Here is a 19746-nt window from a genome sequence, read left to right as displayed (position 1 = left end):
ATGATATAATCTAGAAAATTAAAGCTAGTATAAGGTAACATGAGGATCAATAGTAATGTGGGCACAGAGTGAGAAAGGAATGAGGAAGGAATAATTGCAAAGAAAATACAGGAAATTTTGTGAAAAATGGATTTGCTTGCTCTGGATAGTGTTGATTCTGACACCTGTGTTTTTCATCTCACACTCCTTGCCTCTGGGCAGTTCATCCTGATCGATTACAGTCATTAAAACTATTACAAATAATTCCAGAGATGCTTTGGGATGAACCCAGTGACAGTGAAACCTTAGGGACTTGAAGGACCACCTGCATGCACCCTGATTCTGTATTTCAGATAAATTCTAGAACAAAGTCATCTTGTCCTCATTACAGGCAGGATCCCAGTTCCCCGTGAGCCTGTGCATTCTGTCCTGCAGGGGCCTCAGGGAGGGTAGTACATCCTATGGGAGGAGCACAGGTCCAAATTCTGGGGCTAATTCTCACCCCAAAGTGTTCTTGGACCTCACAGACCTTCCACAATTCTGGGTGTAGGATCATGTCAATTTAATGGGAAATATGACACCTATACCCCAATATGTGTGACTATGTGAAAACAAACTAGTAAATGGAAAACAAGTGTATACCATGAAGATCATATAATTAAACTTCATCTTTTCCCAAATCCTATCAGTATCACCAAATCAAAGGCAGTCACACCTGCTCTGGTTACTGTCCTCTCTGTCAGTATGGATACGATGCTGGCTATATAGTCAAGGGACATGCTAATAGGGTTCACCATCTGCTTATTAAACCAGCCCAGCCCCAAGACTCAGCTGGGATGGGAACCCCAGTCTTGGGATTCCCGGGTTTTCCATTTAGTGTTCAGGACAGAACAGAGACAGCTCATGATGGAGTTTATTCTTTACTCGATTTTCCTTGTTACTCTTCTAAAAGGTAATTTACAGAGAACAAGAGACATTGATGAAGAAAGTGGATGTGAGTAAGAAAAACAGTGAGTGAAGGACAGTTTCCTGACCAGGATGTCTTGTGTCTACAGGTGTCCAGTGTGAGATGTAGCTGGTGGAGTCTGGTGGAGACCTGGTGAAGCCTGAGGGGTCCCCGAGACTATCCTGAAAAGCCTCTGTATTAACTTTCAGGGACTATGGCATGAGTTGGGTCTGCCAGGCTCTAGGGAATGGGCTGCAGTGGGTCTCAGCCATTACGAGTGGTGGTAGTTACATATACTATGAAGACACTGTGAAGACCAATTCACCATCTCCTGAGACAATGGCAAGAACATGCTGATTCTGCAGATGAACAGCTGAGAGCTGAGGACACCACTGTGTGTCATTGTAATGTGTGTACCCAGTGTGTACACTCTTGGGGTGAGTCCAGACACAAACTATCCTGTAGGGACACAGGAGTATCTGGGCTGCAGGGGTGCTCGAGGCACCAGGAGGCCCTCTGGACATCAGAGGGAGCTCAGGTTCCCAACAGGTGCTCAAGTCACCAGGAATTATTCAAAACACTAGGGAGCTCTCAGGGAATTAGGGAGCTCTTGGAGCACCAGGGAGTGCTTAGGACAGAAAGATCAGATAGTTCAGTGCTCTTGAGGTGCTCAGGACACCAGATTATGCTCACATCAGCAAGATGCACTCAAGATCCACAGACACAAGTCAGACCCAGGAGCAGGTGCAGTGGGGGGGGGCGTTCTTTTGCGATAGGGGGTTTCCCTTCTAGCCTCTCTATATTCACTCAGGGATATATATATATATATATATATATATATATATATATATATATATAATTTCTCATATTCTCGTTGTAGTCAGCCAGCATGAGATAACAGTGTCTACGTGTAGACTAGATCTGCCCAGTCACTCGGGAAATTTCCTTAATTAACTTCATCCATATCCTGTTTTTCTTTCTCCACAAAAGGACCTGCAGGAATTCTCATCAACCCTGAGAAGCACCCGCACAGCCCAGGCTTTCTGAAAGCTTCGTGTCTGTTCTCTGTCCTCGGCTGGCCCACACTGCCTTCACATCGTTAGAAAATACCCCCAGGACATCTGCCTGAACTGGGTCCTTGTCCTCCTACCTACAGTTTATCCTCTGGCTCATTATCCATGTGGGTGGGCACTGGTGATCAGGAACTGCCCCTCTTTAGGCACTGCTCCATCTCTTGGGTGGAAAAACAGCCCACCTCATGGGATACGCTCTATGATTTCCACAGTGAAACAGGCAGGATGTCAAGCCAGAGAGAAAAAGCCATCACAGTCCTGTTGAGTCCTGCTCTGGGGGGAGTCTATGAGAGCAGCCGTGGGGGCTGTGTCTGAAACGTGTTTCCTGGCTTCCACACAGGAAACCCACATGAATCCTCAGATCTGGATGACAGAGCCTGCTTCCTTGCCCATATGGTGCTATCCTTCACAGAAAGTCACGATGTCCTCATTCTACCCTGCTGTAACTTCTCCCTCAACTGGTCCTGGACCCTGAGCCCAATGGGGCTGGAGGCCTGTGACACTTTCCTGATTCCCACCAGGTGCCAGTTGTAGAGTGAGGCTCAATAATGAATGTCTACCATGATGACAGACCCCTAAAATGGAGCTGAAATGGGACTTATAGCATAAAATATGATTCAGAAGAAAAACAATATATCAACTACTAATGAGAAAACACTGGCATTTCCTCTTATGTTCCAGCTTTTGTCTTATTTGGACCTGGATTTTCATATAGAATTCAAAAATAACTTCTAGTTTTCTAGCTCTCTTTGCATTTTCTTCTATTATTATAGAGGAGTCCAATGGTAGGGGAATAATATGTGGGTATAGGCAGGTGTTTGTAGTCTATGGTTGGTTTTTCTATCTCTGACCTGAGACTTTTGATGTCATACTCACAAGAGTATCTCACATTAGGCCTCACTGAGGTGACAAGGAAAAGCCTAAGGGAAAGGGAGGGGAGAGAAGGCTGTGCTTCCCGTACCCCACCCAGAAATCTAGAATGGACTGGATTTTGATATTTACTGCCCCCCAGGTCTTGATTTATCTGCCGAGTTTCTCAAGAGGATCTTTCCCTACCTCAGAAGCACAACAAATGTTCATTTTTTCTTTCCTGGGGGAATGAGTTGGGGCTTCTGGACCTAAAACACTAACTTGTAGGACACCCCCAAGGTTGTCGCCAATTCCACAGGAGCCTCAACTCAGACATCTCCACACTGAGCCTTCTTCAGTTCACCATCTTCAATTCAATTTTCCTACTTTCTCGTGGGTCCTGTGGATATATCTGTGGGTGGCTTCTTCCCTTGTAAGTTGTGATTCCCTGCACATGCGCATTTGTAAAGTCAATTTTGGGGTCACAGTTCTCCCTGCACTATGATCTAAATATATGTGTCTCCTGCAAATTCAAGTGTTGTAATGTAATGTACAATTAGATGTCAAAGGAGTAAGGGCTTCTGGGAGAGTGTTAGGTTATGAATGGAATCAGAGCTGTTATGGCCCACATTTATCCCACATTTATAAATGGAAGATTCATAATGTGAACCTTAAGTTTCACATAATGAAACTTCCACTTACCATATGATGATGAAGTTTAAAGACATGACCTATGATCCAGATGGAGGCACTCGCTACACAATAAATATGCCAATTCCTCGATCTTGCACTTTGAAGGCTCCAGAAATGTGAGAAATTGATTTCTTTGTGTTTGTGTTAATTTTTTTATTTATTTCTTTTCAGCGTAACAGAATTCATTGTTTATGCATCACACCCAGTGCTCCATGCAATACGTGCCCTCCATAATACCCACCACCTGGCTCCCCCAACCTCCCACCCCCACCCCTTCAAAACCCTCAGATTGTTTTTCAGACTCTGATAAATTGATTTCTAAGCTACCTGGTTTATGCTGTTATACCATCCTTAGAAGTGTGGTACTGCTGTAACAAAGACATAAATCATAGAAGAGGTTTGGATCTGAGGAATGGGTAAGGCTAGTAGCCTTCTGTGATGTGTGCAGAAGAAGCCTACATAGTCAGGAAGTGGTCATAAAGGGTGATTTATGGGAGACCCCAGAAGGAAAGAAGAGACCTACAGTGAAAGCCCCCAGATTCCTAGAGAATATCTAAATATTTGTGAACTGTATCTGGTAATACCTGAACAGTACAGGCCACTCTGATGATGTCACACCCAAGGTGAGGAATGACTCTTTGCGAAATGGAGAGGAGATGACCTATGCTGTAGTCGGGTAGTGAGCTTGCTTGCATTGAGATCTGAAAGGAAGAACTTGGGAGAGGTCCCACTTGATAAGAGGCTGAGGGAATTTCTAAGCAAAGTCTTAAAGCATCAGAAGGCTTCTCTTGAATTCTTATGGTAAAGTTTGGGAAGAACAAATGATATGAAGACGTAATCATTAATCAGTATGAAGCAGAACTGAAAATTTTGGAAAATTCCCAGCCTGCTCCTACTGAAAGGAAGGAGAGATCTTGTTCCAGAGAAATCAGGAAGGAAGTGGAAATACTTGATGAGGGGGTGGTTATGGGTTGACCATCTCAGCATAACCCAGGAACTGCTCGTCAAGACCCTGAGAGCATAATGAGCCTCTAAAGAGAAGCCTGGACCTACTGTCCACAACATTCTGGAGATCACTGGGACTGACCTCCTCCCAGCACAGACTGAGTGAGGGGGGCTGGGTGGGCTGCATGACTTGACCTTGGACTTCCATCTTTCATAACTCTGATGGAATTCATTATTATAATTTATACCCTACCCAGGCAGTGGTATTTGTCATAGCCACTTGATCAGACAAAGATATCCTATCACAACATCTCTGGTGGGTCTGAGAAGAGCTGGTGACTTTCAGTTGTTCAGCGTATGGGCAAAGACTTCCAGACTTTGACAGATCTGACCAGAAACCAGATTCCTCATGTTACACATGCATAATGGGAATTTGGTTTGTTGTTACATATTTAGTACTTGTTACTTTGATCCTCCAAATGAAAAGGTTTTTTTTTTTTCAATTTTTTTTTTCAATTTATTTTTATACTTTGCACTTTTTTAAATTAATTTTTTATTTTTTATAAACATATATTTTTAGTCCCTAGGGGTACAGGTCTGTGAATCACCAGGTTTACACACTTCACAGCACTCACCAAAGCACATACCCTCCCCAATGTCCATAATCCCACCCCCTTCTCCCAAACCCCCTCCCCTCAGCAACCCTCAGTTTGTTTTGTGAGATTGAGTCACTTATGGTTTGTCTCCCTCCCAATTCCATCTTGTTTCATTGATTCTTCTCCTACCCACTTAAGCCCCCATGTTGCATCAACACTTCCTCATATCAGGGAGATCATATGATAGTTGTCTGTCTCTGCTTGACTTATTTCGCTAAGCATGATACGCTCTAGTTGCATCCATGTTGTCGCAAATGGCAAGATTTCATTTCTTTTGATGGCTGCATAGTATTCCATTGTGTATATATACCACATCTTCTTGATCCATTCATCTGTTGATGGACATCTAGGTTCTTTCCATAGTTTGGCTATTGTGGACATTGCTGCTATAAACATTCGGGTGCACGTGCCCCTTTGGATCACTACGTTTGTATCTTTAGGGTAAATACCCAGTAGTGCAATTGCTGGGTCATAGGGCAGTTCTATTTTCAACATTTTGAGGAACCTCCATGCTGTTTTCCAGAGTGGCTGCACCAGCTTGCTTTCCCACCAGCAGTGTAGGAGGGTTCCCCTTTCTCCGCATCCTCGCCAGCATCTGTCATTTTGTAACTTGTTGATTTTAGCCATTCTGACTGATGTGAGGTGATATCTCATTGTGGTTTTGATTTGTATTTCCCTGATGCCGAGTGATATGGAGCACTTTTTCATGTGTCTGTTGGTCATGTGGATGTCTTCTTTGCAGAAATGTCTGTTCATGTCCTCTGCCCATTTCTTGATTGGATTATTTGTTCTTTGGGTGTTGAGTTTGCTAACGGCAGGGATGTCCATTATCACCACTGCTATTCACCATAGTACTAGAGGTCCTAGCCTCAGCAATCAGACAACAAAAGGAAATTAAAGGCATCCAAATCAGCAAAGAAGAAGTCAAATTATCACTCTTCGCAGATGATATGATACTATATGTGGAAAACCCAAAAGACTCCACTCCAAAACTGCTAGAACTTGTACAGGAATTCAGTAAAGTGTCAGGATATAAAAATCAATGCACAGAAATCAGTTGCATTTCTCTACACCAACAGCAAGACAGAAGAAAGAGAAATTAAGGAGTCAATCCCATTTACAATTGCACCCAAAACCATAAGATACCTAGGAATAAACCTAACCAAAGAGACACAGAATCTATACTCAGAAAACTTTTTTTTTCAATTTAATTTAAATTCACTTAATTAACACACAGTGTATCATTAGTTTTGGAGAAAAGTTCAGTTACACATTGGTTGAAAATAACACCTAAAGCTCATTACATCACAAATCATGCTTCATGTCCATCACCCTCTTACCCCACACATCAGCCCCTCCCCTCTAGCAACCCGCAGTTTGTTTCCTAGACTTAAGGGTCTCTCATGGTTTGTCTCACTTTCTGATTTCATCTTATTTTATTTTCCCTCCCTTCCTCTATGATCCTGTATTGTTTCTTAAATTCCACATATGAGTGAAATTATATGATAATTGTCTCCCCCTGGTCGGCTTATTTCAATCTAGTATAATACCTTCTAGTTCCATCCACATCTCTGCAATTTTCTTTTATGAAGTAAATTCCATTGTGTATATATACCACATCTTCTTTATCCATGAAAATTTTGATATAAGGTATCATGGAGCCTTGTCAGCCTTGTTCATGGCTTCCAAGGAAATGTTTAATCATTTAATCATTAAATGAGACATTGCTTATTAATTAAAGAATTTTTAGTTTGATGATCATGACTTTTTATCTTAAATAGGGGGATGATTTCTTGAGGTTTGCATTTGAACACATTACCTGATTAGAAGAGACTCTGTAGGAATATGTAATTTTTACACACATGGTTATGTTAGGTTTACTAACATTTCATTATAATATGTGCATTTGAGTCTATTAGACACATCATCCCGGTGACCTGACTCAGGTTCAGGTGTTTCTCTACCCAGACCCCACTTCTCCACCTGAGAAAGGAGGTGAACAGGGCATCAAAGACACTGGTCCACAGGGACTGACACACCAGGCTTACCCTTCCTGGTCCCCTGTTCCAAGATCAGTACTCGCTTATTCTCCTAAGGAAACTGCCTTACCCAGTGGCCTCCACAGCTCTGTACATGAGCTCATTCTCAGGAGAAAGAGCTCTGGTAACAGAATCAGGGATGTGACAAGGGTGTATATCCTCAGACAGAGGTTCAGATGTAGGACCGCAGCATCCCAGGAATGTGTTTCCCCTCTGATGTGTCTTTGAATGAGCCATTTCCTGATATGAAATATTCTGCTTTGTGAATATGCAAATGAGACAAGGTGTGCTAGGTTAAATATACATGTCTGTGCCCTGAGAAAATCACCCAACAGCTTCACAGTATCCTTTATAGAAGCCATGAGAGCACAGCACTTCACCATGGACTGGAGCTGGAGAATCCTCTTCCTGGTGGTGTTGGCTACAAGTAAGGGATTCCCTCAGTCCTTTGGCAGAGGAGGGGAACAGGGCCCGTCAGCATGACTTCATCACCTCCTATTCCCTCTCCACAGGTGTCCACTCCCAGGTGCAGCTGGTGCAGTCTGAGGCTGAGGTAAGGAAGCCCGGGAAATCCATGAAGGTCTCCTGCAAGGCATATGGATACATCTTCACCAGCTATGCAATGAACTGGGTGTGACAGGCACCAGGAAAGAGCCTGCAGTACCTGGGATGATCCAACATGAACACTGGGAATCCAACGTATGCCCAGGGCTTCTCTGGTCGATTTGTTTTCTCCATGGACACCTCTGTCAGCACAGCCTATCTACAGATGAACAGCCTGAACTCTGAGGACACGGCCGTGTATTACTGTGCAAGAGACACGATGTGAGAACCCACATCCTGCTCATGTCAGAAATGCTGTGGAAGGCTCATCTGTGCTGGGCTGAGGAGGTGACAGGGACAAGAAAGCTAAAAGACACTCTATGACAGTTTTCCAAAGTGGCTGCACAACCTTGCATTCCCACCAACAGTGTAAGAGGGTTCCCCTTTCTCCACATCTTCTCCAACACATATTGTTTATTGTCTTCTTAATTTTGGCCATGCTACCTGGTGTAAGGTGGTATCTCAATGTGGTTTTGATTTGAATCTCCCTGATGGCCAGTAATGATGAACATTTTTTCATGTGTCTTAGCCATTTGTATATCTTCTTTAGAGAAGTGTCTGTTCATCCTTTCATTTTTTTGTCTGAAAATTAAATAAGATGAGGGGAAAATTAAGCCATATAAATTGAGGATTTGTCATAATGAATGCTTCTTAAATCAAATATAGGTCACAAATAAATAAAATATATATAAATGAAAAATGTAAAAATAGAAAAAATAAGTATGTGTATTTATAAAACTTAAACCTAAAAAATATAGGGTTCTGAAAACCAATCTGAGGGGTTTGAAGTGGCGGAAGGGGTGGGAGGTCAGGGTACCAGGTGGTGGGTATTATAGAGGGCACGGATTCAATGGAGCACTGGGTGTGATGAAAAAATAATTAATACTGTTATTCTGAAAATAAATTGATACTAAATAAATAAATAAACAAACAAACAAATAAAATAGAAATGCTTAAAAAAATAAATTAAAAAATAGGGAGGAAGTAATATAAAAATAAAAAAAGATGAATCAGAAAATTATTGAAAATAAAAATAAAAAAACTTAGGAATAAAAATAAAGAAAGCTAAGCCTACTTCCCCAGGAACTGAAAGTGTGCTGCACTCTATGATCATTAAACTTGCTGAGATGGAATTGTTCTGTGGATCTTCTGGCTGAGGTGCCTGTTGTGGTTATTCTCAGGGATTTTGCCCTCATGGAAATGCACATCTTGGGATCAGAGGACAGGGCTTAGTGTAAGCAGTTGTGCCCTCCACTAGGTGCCACTGTTTTGCTTCCTGATGGCACTGATGGGTAGGTTGAATATGGCATCTTCTCTCTAGGCAGAGGTTGAAATTTCACATACACCCCACTCTTCAGTGAGCCTGCACAGAAAAGCAACCAACCCCTTTCTCTCCAATGTTTCCATCTGAAACCCATGTTCACCCTACCTGTGTCTGAGCTGTTTCATCTCAGGCAAATGATTGAGTTTCAAAACTTCAGAATTCAGAACTCCCATGATGTGGACCCATGCTATTCCTCCAGGGGAGAGTATCATACCTTATTCCATTTGCCCACAGGTCTCAGGAAAGAGACCACATGACCAGATTGTGGTTCACTGTTTATGGCAAATCAGACCAGAAAGCCTGCACTTAGACTCACTGTTCAACCAGTTTCCAGGCTCTTTTCCCTAGCATCTGTGCATCACAGTGGTACAACACATCCTTCTTGTGCCTCAGCAGACCTCAGACCCTGGAATTCTGCCCCACTTTGCCACATAAGCACCTTTATGCCAGCCACATCCCCACAGTAGCACACTTCTAAAAGTTCAGATTTTGTGCTCTGCTGCTACAATACATTGTGGAAGCTTCCAGAAGCAGGCTCCATCCCTGATGTCACCCCCACAGCTCAATCTGCCCCAAGATAACTCTATGTACCTCCTACATTCCAAAAGGAGGTCGATTTTCTATTTGAAGACCTGCAGGTTTTGTTCTCTCAGACCTCTGATTGACTTCTCAGCTACTCTGAATGACTTGAAGACTACCTACCTGTGTTCCAGGAATACAAACCTAGGGACCCCTTCTCCTCTGCCATCCTAACTCCTGCATCCCACGTTTTCTTGTAGCAAAGAAGGTGTGATAAATTCCTTCCTTTGTATATGCTGAAGCTCAAACTTGAAATCTGGTGTTTTATTTGAGAATATCCTAAATTATGTCTTTCTCTGCTCTGATCCAGTTGTCTTATGCTTCAGTTGCTCATTCAATGTGCAATGTCCAACAGAAGAAAAATTCAGAGGCTGGGCCTACTGATTGGATATGGACACAGACAGTATGTCAGAAAGGGAACACAGGATAACAGTTATCCAAGCAATAGCTAGGTTGGAGAAAGCCATGGATGACAAAATGGAATTGATTAGGGAAGAAGTGAAAGCCACCAGGTTTGATGTTAACAACGTTCTTAATGAGTTCCAATCTAATCTAAATTCTCTAAAAACTAGGCTAACTGAGGCAGAAGATAGAAGTAGTGATCTGGAGGAAAAACAGATAGAGATAAAAAATCAGGAGGAAGCCTGGAGCAAACAGCTTAGAAGCCACGAAAACAGAATTAAGAAAATAATTGATGATTGACTCTCTCTGCTTGAGTTATTTCACTCAGCATAATCTCTTCCAGTCCCGTCCATGTTGCTCCAAAGTTGGGTATTCATCCTTTCTGATGGAGGCATACTACTCCATAGTGTATATGGACCACATCTTCCTTATCCACTCGTCAGTAGAAGGGACTCTTAGTTCTTTCCACAGTTTAGTGACCGTGGCCATTGCTGCTGTAAACATTGGGGTACAGATGGCCCTTCTTTTCACGACATCTGTATCTTTGGGGTAAATACCCAGTAGTACAATTGGAGGGTCATAGAGAGGCTCTATTTTTAATTTCTTGAGGAATCTCCACACTGTTCTCCAAAGAGGCTGCACCAATTGCATTCCCACCAACAGTGGAAGAGGGTTCCCCTTTCTCCACATCCCCTCCAACACATGATATTTCCTGTCTTGCTAATTTTAGTCATTCCAACTGGTGGAATGTTTTTTTTATTTATTTATTTTTATTTTATTCTCAATGTTTTTTTTTATTTATTTTTATTTTCAGAATAACAGTATTCATTATTTTTGCACCATGCCCAGTGCTCCATGCAATCCGTGCCCTCTCTAAACCCACCACCTGGTGCCCAAACCTCCCACCCCCTACCACTTCAAACCCCTCAGATTGTTTTTCAGAGTCCATAGTCTCTCATGGTTCACCTCCCCTTCTATTTTACCCCAACTCCCTTCAGCTCTCTAACACCCCTTGTCCTCCATGTTATTTGTTATGCTTCACAAATAAGTGAAACCATATGATAATTGACTCTCTCTGCTTGACTTATTTCACTCAGCATCATCTCTTCCAGTCCCATCCATGTTGCTACAAAAGTTGGGTATTCCTCCTTTCTGATGGAGGCATAATACTCCATAGTGTATATAGATCACATCTTCCTTACCCATCTGTCCGTTGATGGGCATCTTGGTTCTTTCCACAGTTTGGCAACCGTGGCCATTGCTGCTATAAACATTGGGGTACAGAAGGCCCTTCTTTTCACAACATCTGTATCTTTGTGGCAAATACCCAGGAGTGCAATGGCAGGGTCATGGGGAAGTTCTATTTTTAATTCCTTGAGGAATCTTCACACTGTTCTCCAAAAAGGCTGCACCAACTTGCATTCCCACCAACAGTGGAAAAGGGTTCCCCTTTCTCCACATCCTCTCCAACACATGCTGTTTACTGTCTTGCTAATTTTGGCCATTCTAACTGGTATAAGGTGATATCTCATTGTGGTTTTAATATGAATCTCCCTGATGGCTAGTCATCATGAACATTTTTTTATGTGAATCCTAGAGGAGAACATAGGCAGTAATCTCTTCGATATCAGCCACAGCAACTTCTTTCAAGATATTTCTCCAAAGGCAAAGGAAACAAAAGCAGAAAGAAACTTTGGGGACTTCATCAAAATGAAAAGCTTCTGCACAGCAAAGGAAACAGTCAAAAAAACAAAGAGGCAACCCACGGAATGGGAGAAGATATTTGCAAATGACAGTACAGACAAAAGGTTGATATCCAGGATCTATAATGAACTCCTCAAACTCAACACACATGAAACAGGCAAATATATCAAAAAATGGGCAGAAGATATGAACAGACACTTCTCCAATCAAGACATACAACTGGGCTCTTTGTTTGTTTTTTTTTTTTTTTTGACTGTTTCCTTTGCTGTGCAGAAGCTTTTGATTTTGATGAAGCCCCAAAAGTTTATCTTCGCTTTTGTTTCCTTTGCCTTTGGAGACATATCTTGAAAGAACTTGCTGTGGCTGATATCAAAGACATTACTGCCTATGTCCTCCTCTAGGATTCTGATGGATTCCTGTCTCACGTTGAGGTATTTTATCCATTTTGAGTTTATCTTTGTGTACGGTTTAAGAGAATGGTCGAGTTTCATTCTTCTACATCTAGCTGTCCAGTTTTCCCAGCACCATTAATTGAAGAGACTGTCTTTTTTCAACTGTATATTTTTTCCTGTTTTGTCGAAGATTAATTGACCATAGAGTTGAGGGTCCATATCTGGGCTCTCTACTCTGTTCCACTGGTCTATGTGTCTGTTTTGATGCCAGTACCATGCTATCTTGGTGATCACAGCTTTGTAGTAAAGCTTGAAATCAGGTAACGTGGTACTCCTAGTTTTATTTTTGTTTTCCAACATTTCCTTAATGATTAGGGGTCTCCTCTGATTCCATACAAATTTTAAGATTATTTGCTCCAGCTCTTTGAAGAATACCAGTGGAATTTTGATTGGAATGGCATTAAAAGTATAGGCAATTCTTAAAAGAGTATGTGACCACCAAGCTGACACTGCAGAAAATATTAAGGTGTATTCTATAAAAGAGGAAAAATTCAAGGAATATCATTGAACAGAAATATATGGAGACAATGTACAGAAACAAGACTTCAAAGGTAACATGATATCAATAAAAATGTATCTATATATTATCACTCTCAATGTGAATGGCTTAAATGTACCCATAAAACAGCACAGGGTTTAAATTTGGATAAAACGACAGGACACATCCATATGTTGTCTACAGGAGACCCATTTTGAACCTAAGGAGAGACTGAAAGTGAAGCCATGGAGAAGCATCTTTCATGCCAATTGGCCTCAAAAGAAAGCTGAGGTAGCAATTCTCATATGAGATAAATTAGATTTTAAACTAAAGACTGTAGTCAGAGATACAGAAGGACACTACATGATTCTTAAAGGGTCTATTCACCAAGAAGATCTAACAATTTTAAATATTTATGTCCCAATATTGGGAATAGCCGACAACATAAGACAACTGTTAATGAAGAGAAAGACTCATATTGATATGAATACATTAATAGTAAGGCATCTTAAAACTCTCAGTAATAGAGCGTCGAAGCAGAAAAGCAATAAAGAAATAAGAGCATTGAATGACACATTGGACAAGACAGACCTCATAGATATATTCAGATCATTCTTCCCTAAAACAACAGAATACTCATTCTTCTTGAGTGCACATGGAACCTTCTCCAGAATAGACCACATATTGGGTCACAAATAATGACTCAACTGATAACAAAAGATTGAGAAAAATTCCGTGTATATTCTCAGATCACAGTGCTTTGAAACTTGAGCTCAACTACAAGGGAAAGTTTGGAAGGAACTCAAACACCTGGAAGATAAAGACCACCTTGCTTAAGAGTGCTTGGATCAACCAAGAAATCAAAGAACTTAAACAATTCATGGAAACCGATGAGAATGCAGACATATCAGTACAAAACCTATGGGATACAGCAAAGGTGTTCCTAAAGAGGAAAGACATAGCCATGCAAGCCTCCCACAGACCTGTACCCCTGGGGATAAAAATATATGTTTAAAAAAATAAAAAATAAATTTTAAAAAAAAGAAAAAAAATTAAAAATCCAGAATACACCAGCTGTCATTGTTCCTTAAATAACTGGACAATAAACCACAAATTAAACCAACTCCACACACAAGAAGGGAAATAGTCAAGTTTAGGGCAGAGATCAATGAAATAGAAACTAAAGATACAGTAGAATGTATCAATGAAACTAGAAGTTAGTTTTTTGAAAGAATCAATAAGATCGATAAACCATTGGCCAAACTAATCCAAAAGAAAAGAGAGAAGGCCCATATTAATAAAATTATGAATAAAAAGGGTTAGACCACAACTAACACCAAGGAAATAGAAACAATCATCAGAAATTTTTATCAACAGGTATACACCAATAAGTTTAGCAACCTAGTTGAAATAGATGCATTCCTGGACAACTATAAACCAATATTGAACCAGGAAGAAATCAACAACCTGAATAGACTGATATCTAGTAATGAGATTGAAGCAGTGATCAAAAACCTCCCCAAAAACAAGAGCCCAGGACCTGATGGATTTCTTTGGGGATTCTACCAAATTTTCAAAGGAGAAATAATGCCTATTCTTATGAAGCTGTTTCAAAATATTGAAGCAGAAGGAAAACTACCAGACACTTTATGAAGCCAGCATTACCCTGATCTGCAAACCAGGCAAAGACTCCACCAAAAAAGGAGAATTTCAAACCAATATCACTGCTGAATATAGATGCAGATTCTCAACAAGATCCTAGCATATAGGATCTAACAGAACATTAAAAAGATTATCCACAATGACCAGGTGCGATTCATCACTGGGCTCCAAGGATGGTTCAACATTCACAAATCAATTAATGTGAGAGAACAAATCAATAAGAGAAGACAGAAGAACCACATGGTCCTCTCAAGTGATGCAGAAAAAGCATTTGACAAAATCCATCGTCCGTTCCTGATTAAAACACTTCAAAATATAGGGATAGAGGGAACATTCTTCAACTCCATAAAATCTATCCGTGAAAAACCCACAGCAAATATCTTCAATGGGAAAAAGCTCGCAGCCTTCCCGTTGAGATCAGGAACACGACAAGGAAGCCCACTCTCACCACTCTTGTTCAACACAGTATTAGAAGTCCTAGCAACAGCAATCAGACAACAAAGTGAAATTAAAGGTATCGAAATTGGCAATAAAGAAGTCAAACTCTCTCTCTTTGAAGATGACATGATTCTTTATATGGAAAACCCAAAAGACTCCACCCCCAAACTACTAGCACTCATACAGCAATTCAGGAATGTGGCAGGATACAAAAGCAATGTACATATATCAGTAGCTTTCTTATACACTAACAATAAAAATACAGAAAGGGAAATTAGAGAATCGATTCCATTTACTATAGCACCAAGAACCATAAGATACCTTGGTATAAACCTAACCAAAGAGGCAAAGGATCTGTACTTGAAAAACTACAGAACACTAATGAATGAAATTGAAGAAGACACAGAAAGATGGAAGACCATTCCATGCTCTTGGATTGGAAGAATAAACATTGTTATAATGTCAATACTGCCCGGAGCCACTTATAATTTTAATGCCATTCTGATCAAAATTCCACTGGTATTCTTCAAAGAGCTGGAGCAAATAATCTTAAAATTTGTATGGAATCAGAGGAGACCCCAAATCGCTAAGGAAATGTTGAAAAACAAAAATAAAACTGGGGGCATCACGTTACCTGATTTCAAGTTTAGTATGAAGCTGTGATCACCAAGACAGCATGGTACTGGCATAAAAAGAGACACATAGACCAGTGGAACAGAGTAGAGAGCCCAGATATGGACCCTCAACTCTATGCTCAAATAATCTTCGACAAAATAGGAAAAAATAGACAGTGGAAAAAAGGCAGTCTCTTCAATAAATGGTGCTGGGAAAACTGGACAGCTAGATGTAGAAGAATGAATCTCGACCATTCTCTTACACTGCACACAAAGATAAACTCAAAATGAATAAAAGACCTCAATGTGAGACAGGAATCCATCAGAATCCTAGAGGAGAACAAAGGCAATAATCTCTTCGATATCAGCCACAGCAACTTCTTTCAAGATATGTCTCCAAAGGCAAAGGAAACAAAAGCGAAAATAAACTTTTGGGACTTCATCAAATCAAAAGCTTCTGCACAGCCAAGGAAACAGTCAAGAAAACAAAGAGGCAACCCACGGAATGGGAGAAGATATTTGCAAATGACAGTACAGACAAAAGGTTGATATCCAGGATCTATAATGAACTCCTCAAACTCAACACACACGAAACAGCAAACATATCAAAAAATGGGCAGAAGATATGGACAGACACTTCTCCAATGAAGACATACAAATGGCTATCAGACACATGAAAAAATGTTCATCATCACTAGCCATCAGGGAGACTCAAATTAAAACTACATTGAGATATCAACTTACACCAGATAGAATGGCCAAAATTAGCAAGACAGGAAACAACATGTGTTGGAGGGGATGTGGAGAAAGGGGAACCTTCTTCCACTCTTGGTGGGAATGCAAGTTGGTGCAGCCTCTTTGGAGAACAGTGTGGAGATTCCTCAAGAAATTAAAAATAGAACTTCTCAATGACCCTGCCATTGCACTCCTGGGCATTTACCACAAAGATACAGATGTCGTGAAAAGAAGGGCCATCTGTACCCCAATGTTCATAGCAGCAATGGCCACGGTCGCCAAACTATGGAAAGAGTCAAGATGCCCTTCAATGGACGAATGGATAAGGAAGATGCGGTCCATATACACTATGGAGTATTATGCCTCCATCAGAAAGGATGAATACCCAACTTTGTAGCAACATGGACGGGACTGGAAGAGATTATGCTGAGTGAAATAAGTCAAGCAGAGAGAGTCAATTATATGGTTTCACTTATTTGTGGAGCATAACAAATAGCATGGAGGACATGGGGATATAGGAGAAGGGAGTTGAGGTAAATTGGAAGGGGAGGTGAATCATGAGAGACTATGGACTCTGAAAAACAATCTGAGGGTTTTGAAGGGACAGGGTGGTGGGAGGTCATGGTACCAAGTGGTGGGTATTATAGAGGGCACGGATTGCATGGAGCCTGGGTGGGGTGCAAAAATAATGAATACTGCTATGCTGAAAATAAAAAATTAATTTAAAAAATAAATAAAAGTTGGAGAACAACTGTATTAAAGAGGAAAAACGTCTGTGTCACTTGTACTTGCTTCTTCCTGTCCCCCTAAATATCAGTGATTTTCAAACATCTCCATGCACATCATCTGACTATTTTCAGGATTCCCAGGTACAATCACTATGCATCAAGGGAGCACCCAGCTAAACATTCAAGCTTGCTAGTAACAGCCTAAAGTGCATGGAGGACATGAGGCTACAGAGGCATCAACAATCCAAAGAAGGGAAGTAAGAGCCCTGTGTCATTGCCTAGAATCATTCTCACAGCATCAATATTATTGACACACTGGCAAAGCAGAGAGAAACCCACCAGGACATGGTATGGATGTGGAGTCTAAAGACCACACAGAGACACACACAGATGACACAGGCACAAGAACATAAAACCTTCACCACCTTCTCCACTATGTCTTCTGAAAACACGGAAGGCCTATCAGCAAGCCATAAATTCTTCATGAGTCAGGGAAGGACACTCTTTCACTGTGTGTGATGTGGGTCAGTGGCAGGGATTGGGTCATGCTCATTGGAGGCCCTTCTGTAGAGCCAATCTCCCACCTTCATCAAAGGAGGGAGAACTCAGGGGTTTTTGTTGGATTTCCCATATGTGAGGTGGGAGGAGAAGAGTGAGGAATGAAGGTCAAGGAACTTGCAGGCAATAATCCAAGGATACTTTGTGATGACTGACTCCACTAAACGAGGATGAAAACTAGGAGAATAAACTAGAGAGATTGCTGTTCTAAGTAGACAATGGGCCAAATCCTTGGAAAATGAGAAGAATTTCATAGGGAAGCAGCCCAAGTTATACAATCAAAGTAGAAGTGGACAGAGGTCTTATCTAGTGTCCCAGGTGGAAGCTGTCCACTCCATAAGGTCACCATATGGTTCTGAAGATTATGTGTTCACTATGTGCATGTAAACACCAGCTTCTGCTGGATCCATGAGAATCTTTAAGTAGACCTACAGGATGGAAGGGACCTGCAGGAAATAGCTAATTGATCCTTCAATTGCTGACATCAGCTCATTGTGTGACCTTACTATCTCTAGGTAGAAACCTAGATGCCAATATGATGGGGAAACTAGGTGAGAACTTAGATCAGGAGGGTGCAGACTCATTATGAGATTGATGTCCTTATACACCAGTACTGGGAATCCTCCCTGCACTCTGAACCCATGTGAGGTGACCGTGAAAGGACAGCTTAGTATGTGGGTGCTCTCCAGACAACAAATATGTCTGTCCCTGATGTGGGACTTGCCAGAATCCAGAACTGTATAAAATCAGTGTCTGTTGTTTAAAACCAGCCAGTTCATGTACATTGTTATAGCAGCTGGAACAGACAAAGACATAAATGACACGTAAACCTAAGCACGGATGCTCTAGATTTTCTCTGCTGTGTTTGTTTTGAAAAGTACATGATAAGGTCCTCCAATAGGGACAAGGGTAGATTTCTCTCATATTCCCTCCTGAATGTAGAACTAACCAGTTGACTATCCTAGGACTCTGTGAAAAAGACACAGTGCACACACGGAAGAAGAACCTTTACACAGGGGAATCACAGTTTTGAAGAGAGTGTGAAACTTCATTGAAAGATGTGATTTTTCCACACTTTCCAGAAGATGTGGACATGATAAGTCTATGGGGTTTGAGTCTGAGCATCTCCTTACAGAGTGGTGTTGTACTGTGATTCTCCATCAGATTGAGAGGGTAGATTCCACTGGACATGTTCGTTACTGGAAACCATCAACTACCTGTTGAAATTTACTCATTTTATTAGTGTGGAATCCTTTTTTTAATGGGTTCCTGCACTAACCATGGAATATGTCCTAGGCTCAAACCAGACATGTGGCAATGTGCACAAAAATCACAGACTCCCATTAGCTACACATACGTGTTGTTTGGTTCCTGGGGATGAGCACCCCTAGAAAACCACCCACACCGACATAAACGTAAGCATGCCTGTTACATTTCTTTCTCTGTGAGCCGTGATGTCAGCTGCTCTCCATGCAGGTTCACACACACCCTGGAGTCAGAGTGGACACTCACCTCTGTCTGTGCAGATTAAGGTTCCAGAGAACACCTAGTGAGTATGAGACTCCCCTGTGGACCTGGAGGTCAAGATGGTCTCCTCCCCTCTGCAGTCCCACAGCTGGTAAGCCCAGTCTTCCAGGATCTAGCACAGGGTCTAGATGTGTCATCATAATTGGAAATTCCAACATTTCACGGTCTCCAATCCACTCATCATGTGGTAGTTTATTATTAAATATACACTAACAACCTACAGGGAGCCAGGAGACAAGATGCTGTAACCATGGTTCTGTTCATGAAGACACAGGGATAAGGGCTTTCACAGAGGAGTGGTTTAAACCACTCAGTGCAGTCATGAGTACACAGGTTAAAGGGTGTGACCCACCCCAGTTACAGAGGTGTGAAGTGTCATTGCAGAACCAGAGAAGGTGTTAATGTGTAAATGTGGCACTCAGAGACAAGGGTTCACTCAGAAAACTACAAGGAGGTGACACTGATTGCAGCAATGACAAATGTAACAGCCCTGCCATCCTACTAGCTACTCTACACACGAATGCACCTGGTAGTGAAGCTGCTTCAGAAGGGTGAAGTCCATTCATGAAACGTGAGTCAGTGGGGCAGTGGAGCAGCTCTGACTTACCAGATGCAGTGGAATAGCCAGCATTGACAAATTTCAACAGGATTTGTACACGTAGCTGCTCTCCCCAAACTTGTACATGCAGGACTTGAACCATGAAAGGATGGAGGAAGGAGTAGTACAAAGAGGCTCCCCAGCAGTGTGGAGCTCCCAGTTTG

The 19746-nt window shown here is 41.5% G+C and overlaps 1 pseudogene; it reads left to right on the top strand.

Annotated features, from left to right (window-relative positions):
• Positions 1-7518: 7518 nt before the first annotated feature.
• Positions 7519-8377, top strand: LOC131835181 (immunoglobulin heavy variable 7-4-1-like; annotated as a pseudogene).
• The last annotated feature ends 11369 nt before the right edge of the window (positions 8378-19746 follow it).

This window comes from Mustela lutreola, chromosome 7, assembly GCF_030435805.1.
Source record: "Mustela lutreola isolate mMusLut2 chromosome 7, mMusLut2.pri, whole genome shotgun sequence".
Classification (NCBI taxonomy): domain Eukaryota; kingdom Metazoa; phylum Chordata; class Mammalia; order Carnivora; family Mustelidae; genus Mustela; species Mustela lutreola.
Note: the sequence above shows the minus strand (reverse complement) of the source record. Positions and strands in the feature narration are given on the sequence as shown.